The sequence below is a fragment of the Pleurodeles waltl genome, chromosome 1_1 (genome assembly GCF_031143425.1).
Source record: "Pleurodeles waltl isolate 20211129_DDA chromosome 1_1, aPleWal1.hap1.20221129, whole genome shotgun sequence".
NCBI lineage: Eukaryota > Metazoa > Chordata > Amphibia > Caudata > Salamandridae > Pleurodeles > Pleurodeles waltl.
The window spans coordinates 493,269,457-493,282,462 of NC_090436.1; positions in this window are offsets into that span (position 1 = coordinate 493,269,457).

Here is a 13,006-nt window from a genome sequence, read left to right on the forward strand (position 1 = left end):
ACTCCAGACAGGCATTGCCCATGTAGCATGCTCACAGTGTACTCACCTGTTTGTCTGGAGGACCATACAATTGTGTGTACTGGGGAGGACCCCATCCACTAATTTCTCCAACTCCTCCGAAGTGAAGGCAGGGGCCCTTTCCCCAGACACATGAGCCATCGTCACTTCCAGACACAGGTCACAGCAGCACTTGCAGTGTAGGTCCTCTCCTGTTGAAGGTCAGGTATCAAGTGAGTGAACAGACAGAAAATAGCAGTCACGTCCGCGGCGGAGCATACCGTCACTGCCGGCGTACATCGTCATTGGCTCCTCGGACCCATAGGGTCTAATGTTAACAAATGCAGGATTGCGGTGCGGTCTTCATATCCCCTTGTCCCACCTTACAGGTCAGACAGCCGCCATTTCAGGGGGCCACATGTCATTTATAATAACTGCGTCACACCAATGTAGGCCTTGAATACACACAGTTACAGGCACATCGCAGATTAATAAATGTGTGCAAATTACATTTTGTGATTCCTCAGTGTTGGCTGACTCTCTGCTCGCTGTTCTCCTCCATAGGGCATGTCTGCTGAGGCAGGTGATGAAATGGTGGCATCCTCCGGTGTACAGATCGCTGGTGGACCTGTTGACAATGGAAGAGAGACACATCATAGTCACCTACAGACTTGATCGTGCAACAATCCAGGAACTGTGTGCCCAGTTAGAGCCAGACCTGATGTCAGCTATCCGCCATCCCACAGGGATACCCCCTCCCCAGATAGTGTTCCTTCTGCAGCCGCTGGGTCTCCTGAAACTTGGCTAGTACCATTGCCATTGTCTCCTGGGAATGATGGTAAGCTCCCATGATGTTGGAGATTGCCTTGTGGAGAGTGTGTTCCCTGGGCCTGTCCTCCCCCTGTCGCACAGCAGTCCTCCCAGCTTCCATGTTATCCTGTGCCTCTGTCCCCTAAACCGTGTGCCCACTGCCCCCAGGTCCCTGATTGTCTTGGGTGGTGGGTTTGCCTGGGTTCCCTATAGTGGTGGACACACTGCTGATTGATGTGTCCGGGGGACAAAGGGATGGGCCTGCTGGGTGGGTGCTGTGGTGGTGTTTCCTGAGGGGGGAGGCTCTGTGGTGGCTTGTGCCAGTGTCAGGGGAACCGGCTGTCCAGAGGTCCCTGATGGGCCGGGCTGGTCATCTTGTTCCAGTTGTGCAGAGCTGCTGTCAGCACTGTGGGTCTCTTCTGTGGGGGACTGGATATGTCTGGTACCTCCTGTCAGGTGAGGTTGGGTAGGGGTCCTGCAGGGGTGTGAAGGCATGATTATTGCATCTGTGTGTGCCATTATGTGCGATGGGTGAGTGACCCTGTACTCCAGTGCTTGCATTCTTGGCTTGGTCCTTGTGTGATATTTGGTTTGGGGTCTGTGTGGGTATCTGTAGTGGACATGCTTTGGTGATGGGTGTCCATGCTTTGGTGTTGCATGCAGGGCTTGGTATTGGGATGGGTGGGTTGTGATAGTGGGGCATATGTGAGGTGTTGGAGTGATGGGGGTGAGGGTGGGAGTATGTGATGGCATGCAGGTAGGGTGGGGGGGATAAAGTAGTAAAGAGTTGACTTACCAGAGTCCAGTCCTCCTGCTACTCCTGCGAGGCCCTCAGGATACAGTATTGCCAAGACCTGCTCCTCCCATGTTGTTAGTTGTTGGGGCGGAGGTGGGGGTCCACCGCCAGTCCTCTGTACAGCAATCTGGTGTCTGGGGACCACGGAATGCACCTTCCCCGTAGGTCATTCCACCTCTTCCTGATGTCATCCCGTGTTCTTGGATGCTGTCCCACTGCGTTGACCATGTCGACAATTCTCCGCCATAGCTCCATCTTCCTTGCAATGGAGGTGTGGTGCACCTGTGATCCGAATAGCTCTGGCTCTACCCGGACGATTTCTTCCATCATGACCCTGAGCTCCTCCTCAAGTGGTGTGGGTGATGTGTGAGGTGGTGTGTGTTGTGATGTGTAAGGGGATGTGTTGGTATGTGTTGTTTGAGGTGCGTGGATGTTGTGTATGTGATGGTGTTGTGTGTCTGTGGATGCTGGTGTTGTTTATGGTGGTGTCTCTCCCTGGCATGGTTTCAGAATTCTGGTTGTAAGGGTTTGTGGGTGATGTGGGTGTGTGTTTTATATTGGATTGGGTGTGTGGGTGTGGTGTCTGTATGTGTATCAGGTATGTATATTTTGATTTGTCCAATGTGGTTGTGTTTTGTAAATGTGTGTGTATTTTGAGCGCAGCGGTGTGTACCGCCAATGGAATACCGCGGTTGAAAGACCACTGCATTGATTCTTGGGTCGTGATAGTGTGGGTGTATTCCTGTTGGCGTGACGGTGTCGGTTTTGTTATCGCTAGTTTATCACTGACCTTTGGTGTGGTGGACTTGTGTGGGTGTCTGTATTATGGCAGATTCCGGGCTCTGGGTCGTAATAGCTGTAGCGGAATTCCGCGGCAGCAGCGGTATGTTGGCGGTCTTCTGCACGGCGGTAAGCGGGATTTACCGCCAGGGTTGTAATGAGGGCCATTGTGTTGAAATGGTTTTCCTTAGACATCTGATTATGGACCCACGTTACATTTTTTACCTTTAGACGAAGTACCAAAAATATCAAATAATGTATATATTCTAAATGAACACCTTCTTCGATTGTAGATTAACATTATCCTTTGAATGCAAATCCATTTTTACTTGATTTTGAGTCTCAGAAACAAAATGATGGCAAGACAATGTTTCATTCCACATGAAACTCTGAATTAATCTTTGGGTAAAATGCAGAACCTATAAATAAAAATTTATTTGGAGGAAATTATAGAAATAGGGAATAAGACAAAAGAGCACATACTTCCTGAAGTCTACACCCTGGCATGATTGCTAGCAAGAACAAAAAATGAAATGTTAAAAAATGGAATTAGCTATGGTTATAGAAAAAGAGGAAAGTTCCTGGGACTTTTCAGTCTCATTTCCAGGGGACACCAAGAAGCCATTGGATTTATCAACACTGCCTCATCATCATGTTTTCCATAAATATGTGTAGGAGAGATAGAGGTGGATATGCATGCAAGAGGCATTTTGCTCAATGAAAAGATCATTGTTTCTCTTTTCAAGCTCTAGAATTTGGATGAGAAGAACAAAACATTCGTAGAGCATCTTCTTCACTTGCAAAGAGCAAATGTTCCCTCCAACTTAATCTTTTACAATACATGTAAAAATAGATGAAAAACAACATAGAAGTGAAACATACTGCTCAACCTTTCCACATATGTCTTCATGTACATTCTACCTCCACAGAAGATACACTGCCAAAAGGGCTTCTAAATATGTGACTCCCATAAATAAATGTCCCTGGTAGCCTTGGTCACAGATGTAGAATGACTACCCTGTGTTTATTGATGTGAGACCTGCTTGTGCCGCTGCACAAGGACTCGTCAACCTCCCAGAAAGTAGAAGAAATGATACAGAGCCCTGAGGATAGCTGTTAGTTCACTCTATTGTCAGACTGTCCTTTACGTCTTCCAGTGTGGACATCAATGCTTGCCCAATCTTTCAGCATAATTTCCTTAATGGCTGGATGTAAAGGGTAAGATCTCCGTTTCAACCGGCTCATCCTGAGATGTAAAAGAAGTCTGAAAATCAAGAATAGTCTTACCTTATTTTTAAGCTCTGGTGATGTCATTTTTCCTGGCAGTGATAACTTTATAGGTCTTGATACGCAGTCTTGTCAATAATGTCCTGGGGTTGTTTTTTCTGGCAACATGGTCTATCTATCCCTCTCCCTCCTTTTCTATCTTTCTCTATCATGCTCACTCTCTCTCTCTGTCCGTATGTAAACAAAGTAAAAAAAAGTCACATTTTACGTTACAACTTCCTAAAATAGATGCTGAACAACAATGTTCAACCTCCACATGTTACTGCAAATGGCAGAGAATGGCATAGCCTGTCGGACCCTGCAACCATGCCTCCCTCGTTTGTCCAAAGGTCACAGGGCAGTGTGGAACACAATTGCTTCCTGAGTGTTCTATTCAACACTGGGGTAAGATCAAGAATCCCCATACTTACTGCAGTCGAATCGACATCCACAAGGTTTATCAAATTACATGGTGCGAAATAAAGATAGAGACTTCTACCACTGTAACTTTGGCACTCACTGCACAAGGGTCGCAAGGGGACTGACCTGTTGGTCATGGAGACAAGATGAAAATAGGAAGTATAGGAGCACTAGTAATTAAACAAGAAAAAGGGGCAGCTTGAAGACCTATCTGAGGAGTGCTATGTTTTACCTAAGAAGGTGGAGAATGGAAACTCTTTCTCATCTATGGAAAAAAGTCAAACCCACTTGTGTGCCAACAAGCGCTCATAACATATTTCTTTCCTATGCATAGCTGTGGATATGAGTTGGTAGCACTTGAGGGTGGGTTTTCAGCTGCTGCTTACAGTGTATAAACGTATAAACTACTCATCACTATTCAGTCTTTGATTTCTGTATTCATGTGTTAAACTGATACTAATGAGGTAAGACCGTTGCTAGTGCATTGTTAAAGTCTGCAACTGATGGATTCAGAAAAGGATTGGAACTGTGGCATGGACAAAAAGATCCTTACATGTTTAAATGTATTTCAGTTATGGAAGAAATAACCACTGATTCTTTGTCATCAAAATGTTTTGGTTTTTTTTCACACAAATCCGTTACACCACAGACACTGTTCTCAATTCAGCAGATATTTTATTAAGCTAATTAGAGTAGAGCACAGCCCCAAACATTTTTCATCATCTTTCTAGGTCTGATGTCTGAGTATTGTGCCTACTAGCATCACATTTTAATTATATTTTCGCAATGTGCCATAATATTCTGCACAAACCTTTCCTCATTGAAGCAGGTGCTTTTAATGGCTCATAAAATGGACATAGAAGAACCTAGATCCATAACTCATAAGAGTTATCTAAAAGAATTCGGCACACACAGAGGGGTTTCCTTTGGAGTAAAGCATTGTATATTTTACTCAAACTATTTTACTTTGGGCGATAAAAAGGGCAGTGTTAATAAAAGGATATCCCCGTACTTCCGTGCGAGATTAAATCATTATTTCTTGGCGAATAGAATTTTCAAAAGGATCCGGTCCATGTATATACTTTACATTCTTGAGAAAACTTTTTAATTAGCACACTATCTGAATCCCTTAAAGACAAACATAACCCTAAATGGCAAAATTGTGAATGCACATTGCCATAAAATGTGCTGCATAATATCGCATAAACTGCGTTTTCTTGCCACATATTTTAACTAACCCAGCAACATCATTTGGCTCTCCATAACAACGGCTTTACAAATTACAAAAAGCACATGATTCAAGTCTTTAAATTCAGGGACTATCTACATTCCAGAATCCAGAGGAAAGTCCAGTGGAAACAGAGCACAACCCAGTGATTTTAACTGCACTGGAAAAGATGTCTAAAATATTTAAACTTGAACGAGAGACATGCATAAGTCGCGGGGCTGCATTTTCCATACACAATCCCTTGCAATTCTATCATTCCAGAATACTATAATTTTAATAAATGTTCTGTGCAATACATTCTAAAGAGGACTAGAGGACTTTATAATGGCGTAATTTATATTTAGTACCAGTTAGATGTCGGTGCACTATTTTCAAAAAGTTGTCAATGACATATGTACATTTTTTCTTCTGATTCCTTTTGAATTTTTAGGATATTTCTCAGATCCTAATTCTCCCTATGCCAAGCAAAAACACAAAAACAAGCAAATTGAATACGAGCAAAAAACCTGGTCACCAGAGGATCATTTCCTGAATTTAACACCCATCCCAGGATGAGCGTTCCAAGTACTGTTTGGAGACCCATTAACCTTTCGAAAATGTTTTTTATATTATTTATAAAAGTCCTAGGTTGTTCTATTCATGTGGATTGGTAAAAGCACATTTCCAAATATAGTTAAACAAATCTACATATTAATCAGATTTTGAGGTGTGGCTGCAGACAGCTCGAGCTGCCTGTCACAGGCAGAATTGTAATCAATACTTTTATACCTATTCGAGTGAGGCTCATGTTTGCTCATGATTGAATGGGCCTTTCTAATTTGAATTTACTCGTCCTGATTCGAAAGCGTTGCTCAACATTCTTTAACTTGTCTTCCCTCTGGAGTATTTAGGTGTCACCCTTGTTTTTACTTGGTTGAGTGCATCCTTCCACTGTTGATGTCAGGGAAATTTCTTTTTTTCAGAATGGTGATTTAACACTTCCTGGGAGTGCAATATCTATCTATCTATCTATCTATCTATCTATCTATCTATCTATCTATCTATCTATCTATCTATCTATCTATCTATCTATTCCCCCCCAGCCTTGCTCCCTGTGATCAAACCTAGGCTCAGGATCTTTTCCTCACTCCTCTTCTCCTCTCTACCCACCACACCAGTCATCATTCCTCCTTCCTACATCTACCAAGCACTGCTAAAGCTCGATGTTGCTGTCTTTCACTACTTCCGTCCCACACCTCTTCTAAGCTCTCTCATGCATTTCATCTCGCCAGAGTTTTCCCCTTCACTCTCCAACCCTTTTCTGCCACAGATTCTTCCATCACCTGCTGATGCAGATATGCCAATTAAGAAAATTTTTAATGATCTATATGTTATTACTAATGAGAAAATGTGTAGAGAAAATAATCATAGAAAATTAATGTGCATGTTTGAAAAATGTGCCCTCGGGGTATGATCACCATGTGTACTAAAACGACTGAAAATGTGCAAAATAATGAACATATATGAGAAAAATGTAATAATATGTCATAATGAGATGTATAACCTATGTTTTACATTAATTTATAGTACTAAGTTAGCTGAACTAAAGGCCTGGTTCCACTGGGCCTCGCACTCTTGAAACATGGAAAAACCTGATGCCTTTCAAAGGACTGGAACCGCTGTATGCAATCTTGACCCGTTCGAAGTTCAAGTTACTTAGCTAGAATTTTCTGCAATGTACCGGCGGACAGGAGATGATGAAGACAATTTAATACAATTATGTGTAGAGCAGGCTAAATGTACTTTCCCAGGACTTGAACTAAAGAGGCACTGACTGGAGAGCCATATGGAACAATTTTGATACCTGAAGGGCTGGATGATGAGGGCATCGCATGCAGAACCAATCCGCTTCTTGTGACTTGGGACATATGAAAATTAGTAGATTTGGTAAACAAAAACTATAGGTTAAAGTCACATCTGCTGACTGACTGACCAATTAGCAATTAGTGGGATGGACTGAGAGACCCTAATAAAAAGTCATGACAAGGGGTGAAAAATCAGAATTGCGGGAAGAAAATTGATGACGTCAGGAGACTCTGTCCACGGTGCTGATATTGGGTTCACACTCTGTGAGCAGATCTGTATTTAACTAATTGATGACCTGAAGATGAAGACCGACTTGTTGTTGATCCATCCTGGATAGGTAGCTTAGAAAATGTGACAGACGATTTTGTGCCTTTTCTTCTAGGTACCAACTGCGCTGTTTTATAGAGATTCTCAGAATTTTCCAGATTTATGTTTTCTCTAAATTGTTTTTTGCATGAAGACCCCGATGCTAATGCTAATCTTGGTTAGGTAGGCTGTTAGGGGTGACGTCGACAGTGACAAATGACAGACGAACTTAATTGCTGAATTACATTATTAATGCTGGTATTCATAGCTTATGGTATTGCATTGTCACATATGTTTTGTTTAAGAAATAATATCTTTCTATTAATGAATTAATAAAAGTTTGATTTGAATAAAGGTTGAACTAACAAGTTATCTAGAATTGTAATCAATAGGGAAATAAAAATTGTAAAATTCTTTCCTTCGTAGTGGTTATTCTTGATTTATATGTTTTTTCATAGAATGTTTCTTGATTATTGATGTTAGCTACTGTTTCAGTAGTCACTGCATGAGTAGGATACTCCATGCGATTCAAAAGGCTCATCGACCTATACGCATCCCCTTGTAAGTTTACTTACTACCATCCAGGTGCGCTGGCACACCTATCTCTCATCCCCAATCCCAGATACTTTTCAAGTTGTGTCAGCACTGGCAAAGAAAATAGCATCAGTCAGAAATCTCGGTACAGGTATATTCTATACTTTCAGGATGACTGCCAGTAAGTGTGATGCCACATGGCATGATGCACCGTAGCCACCATCTACATGAAATCATAAATAATGTTCAAACATTGCTGAATTGTATTTATTTTCCATACTGGTAATATGGCAAGCATATGGAGCCTGCACACACCACGATGGACACCTTGAAACAACACAAAATGCACCACCGAAATAGACAGCCATCACTACTGGTTTTACCAATGTTGATATATCTTAATTAGTATTGGCAAAGCCAAAAACGGCAATCAACAAGCTTTGGCAAAGCAAGACCAATTGAATCTGCCTGTGCTTGTTCATAAAGTAATTGACATACCATTTTAATGTACTATTTATTGACCTCATGCATATGTCCATTGTTATTGATCTCCTGTGAGTGTAGGTTTCAAGAAGCAATTTGGCATAGGTTGTGTAGAAATAGTTGTTCATCAATTTACTCACTGAGCTCAGATGATCCACATTTGTATCTCAAAGCTCTGAACTGGTATCTGCCAAAAACGTGCCCATGTCATGCCGTCAATTTTCCTATAAATGGTATTGCATAAATAACACCACTGCAGCCACTGCAGTCACTCCATCATGAAGACATCTCAGACTCGAAAACAACCTGGTTAACCTTACCATGAAAGCATCTTTCACAAAGCACATTTTTCTGCTCCTAATATGTCAAAAGAGCTTTTCACAATTACTAAGAAAATGACTTCTCCTTCAGTGACATCCGTGTCGATTAACTGAAACTGAGTAAAACTCAATCCGACTATTGGTGGGTCAAAATCAGTAAAAAAGAGCCAACATTGAGGCACTCATTCACATTGTCTGCTGACCTTCAAGTGGACATTTTAGAGGCTTCTGAGTAATTTGTTATGCCATCAAAATCATGTGTAATCTTGCACTACACTCAGGCATGGCTCGCAGGGCACGAAAGGGGCAGGGCGGCATGCGAGGGGGGCAATAAACATTAAAATAAATTACATTTTAAAGCAACACTTACCTTCTCCGCCACCATGCCACTCCTCTTGCTTCTGTCACTGCTGCAGGCACAGGCTCCCAGCCTGCCCTGCGGCCAATACTGACGCTGTTCAAAGCAGTGTCAGGACTGGCTGGAGTCACCCATCCAGGGCGCTCCCAGGCAGACTGGGACCCTGGGCAGGCTCTCTCAGCCCAGCAACTCTGTTGCTAGGCTGAAGAGAGCACGCTGCACATGTGTGTTTGGACATGTGTTTGGCTGGCCCGAGACGGCTGGCCAAACATACATGTGCACTGAGCAGGAGTGCACAAATTGCTGCATTGCCCTTCTCTGCCCCGAGAAGCCATTCCATGTGCATTGTGTGTGTGTTTCCATGCAACTCCTGTGAATTTCAACGCATTCCCAGATTCACCCGAACTGGTTAATCTGTGATTGCACTAAAATGCTTCCCAGGGAAGGGGTAACAAGGAGAAATCTATTTATTTCTCCTTGTTACATCCTCTTTCTATGTGTACTCCGTTCTGCAGCACACATAGACAGAGGAATATGCCTTAGGGGATTGTTTTTGTACATCAAGGTTCCCTTTTCTGCACAAAAGCAATCCTGCATGGAACAGAGGCACACTTCCACTATGATCTAAGGGTGCCAGTGTTGGCGCAAAGCAGCCAAATAGTCAGTAGTGCAGGGGAAAAGGCAAGAATACACCTTATTGACTTAAATACAGCATATTCCTGACCTTTCTCTGTTACGCAGGGCACCACAGCAAGGCGACTTGCTGCTCTGCACGGTGTGTCTTTTTCATAAATATGCCCCCTGTTATTTTGTGTAAAGCACAGCATGAACCCTTCTTGAATCAACTACTTAAAAGCCATGTGTTTAGAGCTTTTGCCCATAACCTTTTCCCCAACTAGTTTGCTAAGGAGCTGGACATGGCTTTGCAAACTGACCCTTCTTTTTTATTACTACAATTCGTCTCTGTTCCTTCACAAGTATGTATGCAGATGATAAGCAGCCTAAAGAGTAAACAACCAGGTCGAAATTCAAACGTTTGCTATGTGTTGAATGAAAGCTACTCCTGAAAGTCAGAAGACTTATAAGTAACCATATAAAGTGGATTAGAGACCTGACTCCGGCTGATTTATCTCAATGGCAGGCAGAAATGTGGCGCGCCCCCACCCCTCCAGCATATGGTGCAAAGTCTGTGCATCTAGATTGACTCTGACCTAGTTCTAAACAGAGAGGTGTAGTCTTTACTGTCTCCGTGCAAAATGCATTTTGGCCTCCATTTTCTTCTCACCTTGGTCACTGCAATAGACGTGTGTGCACACATTATGCTATCTTGCTCGTTAAAGACATCTAAAATTTAGCAGTTGAGAGGCGGGTAACGCTAAGGATATGTGACCATACTTCCCTTTCAATGTGTGTGCCTTTTGCCTTCAAGGTTGTATTTGCTGCCACAGAGCTTTTTGTGCGTCTGGTCCGTCTGATGCACGAGCAAGAGCTTTTTACTCTCCGAGGCTTATACAAGGGGTCAGATTAGTCTCTGACGCTAGCCTCGTGAAACTAAGGGCCAGATGTAGCAAAGGTTTGCGACTCGCAAACGGGCAGAATCGCAATTTGCGACAGTGCAAAATCGGAAATGGGATGCAAAAAGCCCATTTCCGACTCGCAAAAAGCGATGGGACCCGTTTGCGAGTCGCATCCGTTGCGACCCCATTTTGCGACCCGCAAATACCAAGTCGCAATTTGCGAGTCGCAAACCTTATGCAATTGCAACTCGCAAATTGCGACTAGTCGCAAAAAGGCCATTTTGCATGTCCCATTTACCACTAACTCAGAGCAGGTGGTAACCATTACCAAAGTATAAAAGGAGACCCAGAAGGCATCTGGGTTACACAAGATGGCGGAGATATACCTGATAGCAGTGAGAAGGAGAGTCCACGCAGCCCAGCAGAGGAGGAGGAGGGGCCACAGACAGGAGAAGATATATAGAACAAGGCAGACTCTTTTTCAGCAAACTGAGGATGAGATCTATGACAAATACCGCCTTAGCAGCGCAGCCATCCTAGAATTAATAGATTTACTCAAACCACAGCTAGAGCACCAAACTCTGCGTGGCTGCGCCGTCCCTACGCATGTGCAAGTGCTATGCTCACTGCACCTCTTGGCCTCAGGGAGCTATCAGGGGGTCATTGCTGTGGCAGGTGGGGTATCCCAAAGTGCAGTGTCAAGGTTCCTCAGGGCCTTCCTAGATGCCTTAGTCACGCACATGTCCCACTTCATATACTTACCAAGGAATGAGGCAGAAATGAACAGCACCAAGCTGGACTTTTACCGCATTGCCCACTTTCCCCATGTCATAGGGTGTGTAGATGGGACACACATTCAAATATGCCCCCCTGCTAATCTAGAACACATTTTCCGCAACAGAAAGTGTACCCACTCACTCAATATTCAGGTTGTTTGTGACGCCCATTATGTCATCACTGACATTGTAGCTAAGTTTCCAGGCAGTACCCATGACTCATACATTTTTAGGCATAGTGGGATACATCAACGCCTGGAACGTGGGGAATTCGGAGACGGTTACCTCCTAGGTAGAGCCACAGACACTTGCAGACATACACACAGGTCACTGTGCACGACAATCTGGACTTCCTAACAGTGTACTTTTGTGCCCAACAGGTGACAGTGCATATGCTCTCAGGCCTTGGATCATGACTCCGTTTTTAACACCCAGCAATGATTCAGAGAGGCAATACAACAGTGCACATAAGAGGACCAGGAACCTCATTGAGCGCACCTTCGGACTCCTGAAGGCAAGATTCAGATGCCTCCACCGCAGTGGAGGTGCCCTCCAATACACCCCCATTACCGCATTTAAAATTGTGGTCGCATCCGCCATCCTCCACAACATAGCCTCCCGACGTGGGTTACCTCTCACCCCTGCAGACCCAGATCCTGATGATGAAGAGCAAGAACAACCATATCGCCATCATGGGGATAGGAGTTTGGCAAATCAAGGCAGACTGAGACGGGAACACATTGCAACACAATATTTTGGACGGTACGTGTCAACTCCAACCATACTCACCTATTAACCAAAAACTCCATTTGTTAAGTGGCAAAAAAATAACTGTTTTATTAGTGTATTAAATAAACTATTCACAAGTGAAGATTGTCCATGGGCAGTAAAATGCCAACCAGGCATGTGGCACATTAACGTCATGTGCCACATTTAATGGTCCAGGGTGATCTCTAAGACCTTCTGCCCCTCCTGCCAGCCTGGCTGGTCCCTGCTGCTTCCGTGGTGCTCTGCCTTCCACTCCTGAGCACCCTGCTGTCAGTGACAGAGACACTGCTCACTGTTGAGCCCTCCTCACTGTCCTGGGGTGTTTCCCCTGTGGCCCTCGACATTTCCCGTGTCTCCATCAGTTCGATAATGTGGGTGAGATGTCCCAGGCCCCTTGCCACATCCCCAGCGAAATGGCCCATCTCCACTTGCAGCCCAACTGTCCTCCTCGACAGGCCTGTGGTATTCATGGCGAGCCTGCCGATGGATGTGGCCATCCTGTCCAGTCTGTGCATGATCTGCCGATCCCTGCGCCGCCCACCCTCTGCCTGGGCCAGTAGTCCTCCCGCCAGTTCCCTCATGGCAAGGGCAAGGTCCCCAGTGTTACTGCAGATCATGTCCATCCGTGTGTTGAGGTGCTGCATGCTGGCATGGTTGTTGCGCACAAAGCGGTGCAGCACACCACTAATTCTGCCCAAAATTCTGTTCTGCAGGCGCTGACCACGCAGCAGATGTGCCTCCCTGGTGGTTGGAGGAAGTAGCCCGGATGCAGACTGCAGCCCAGATGGTATTGACCTGCGAC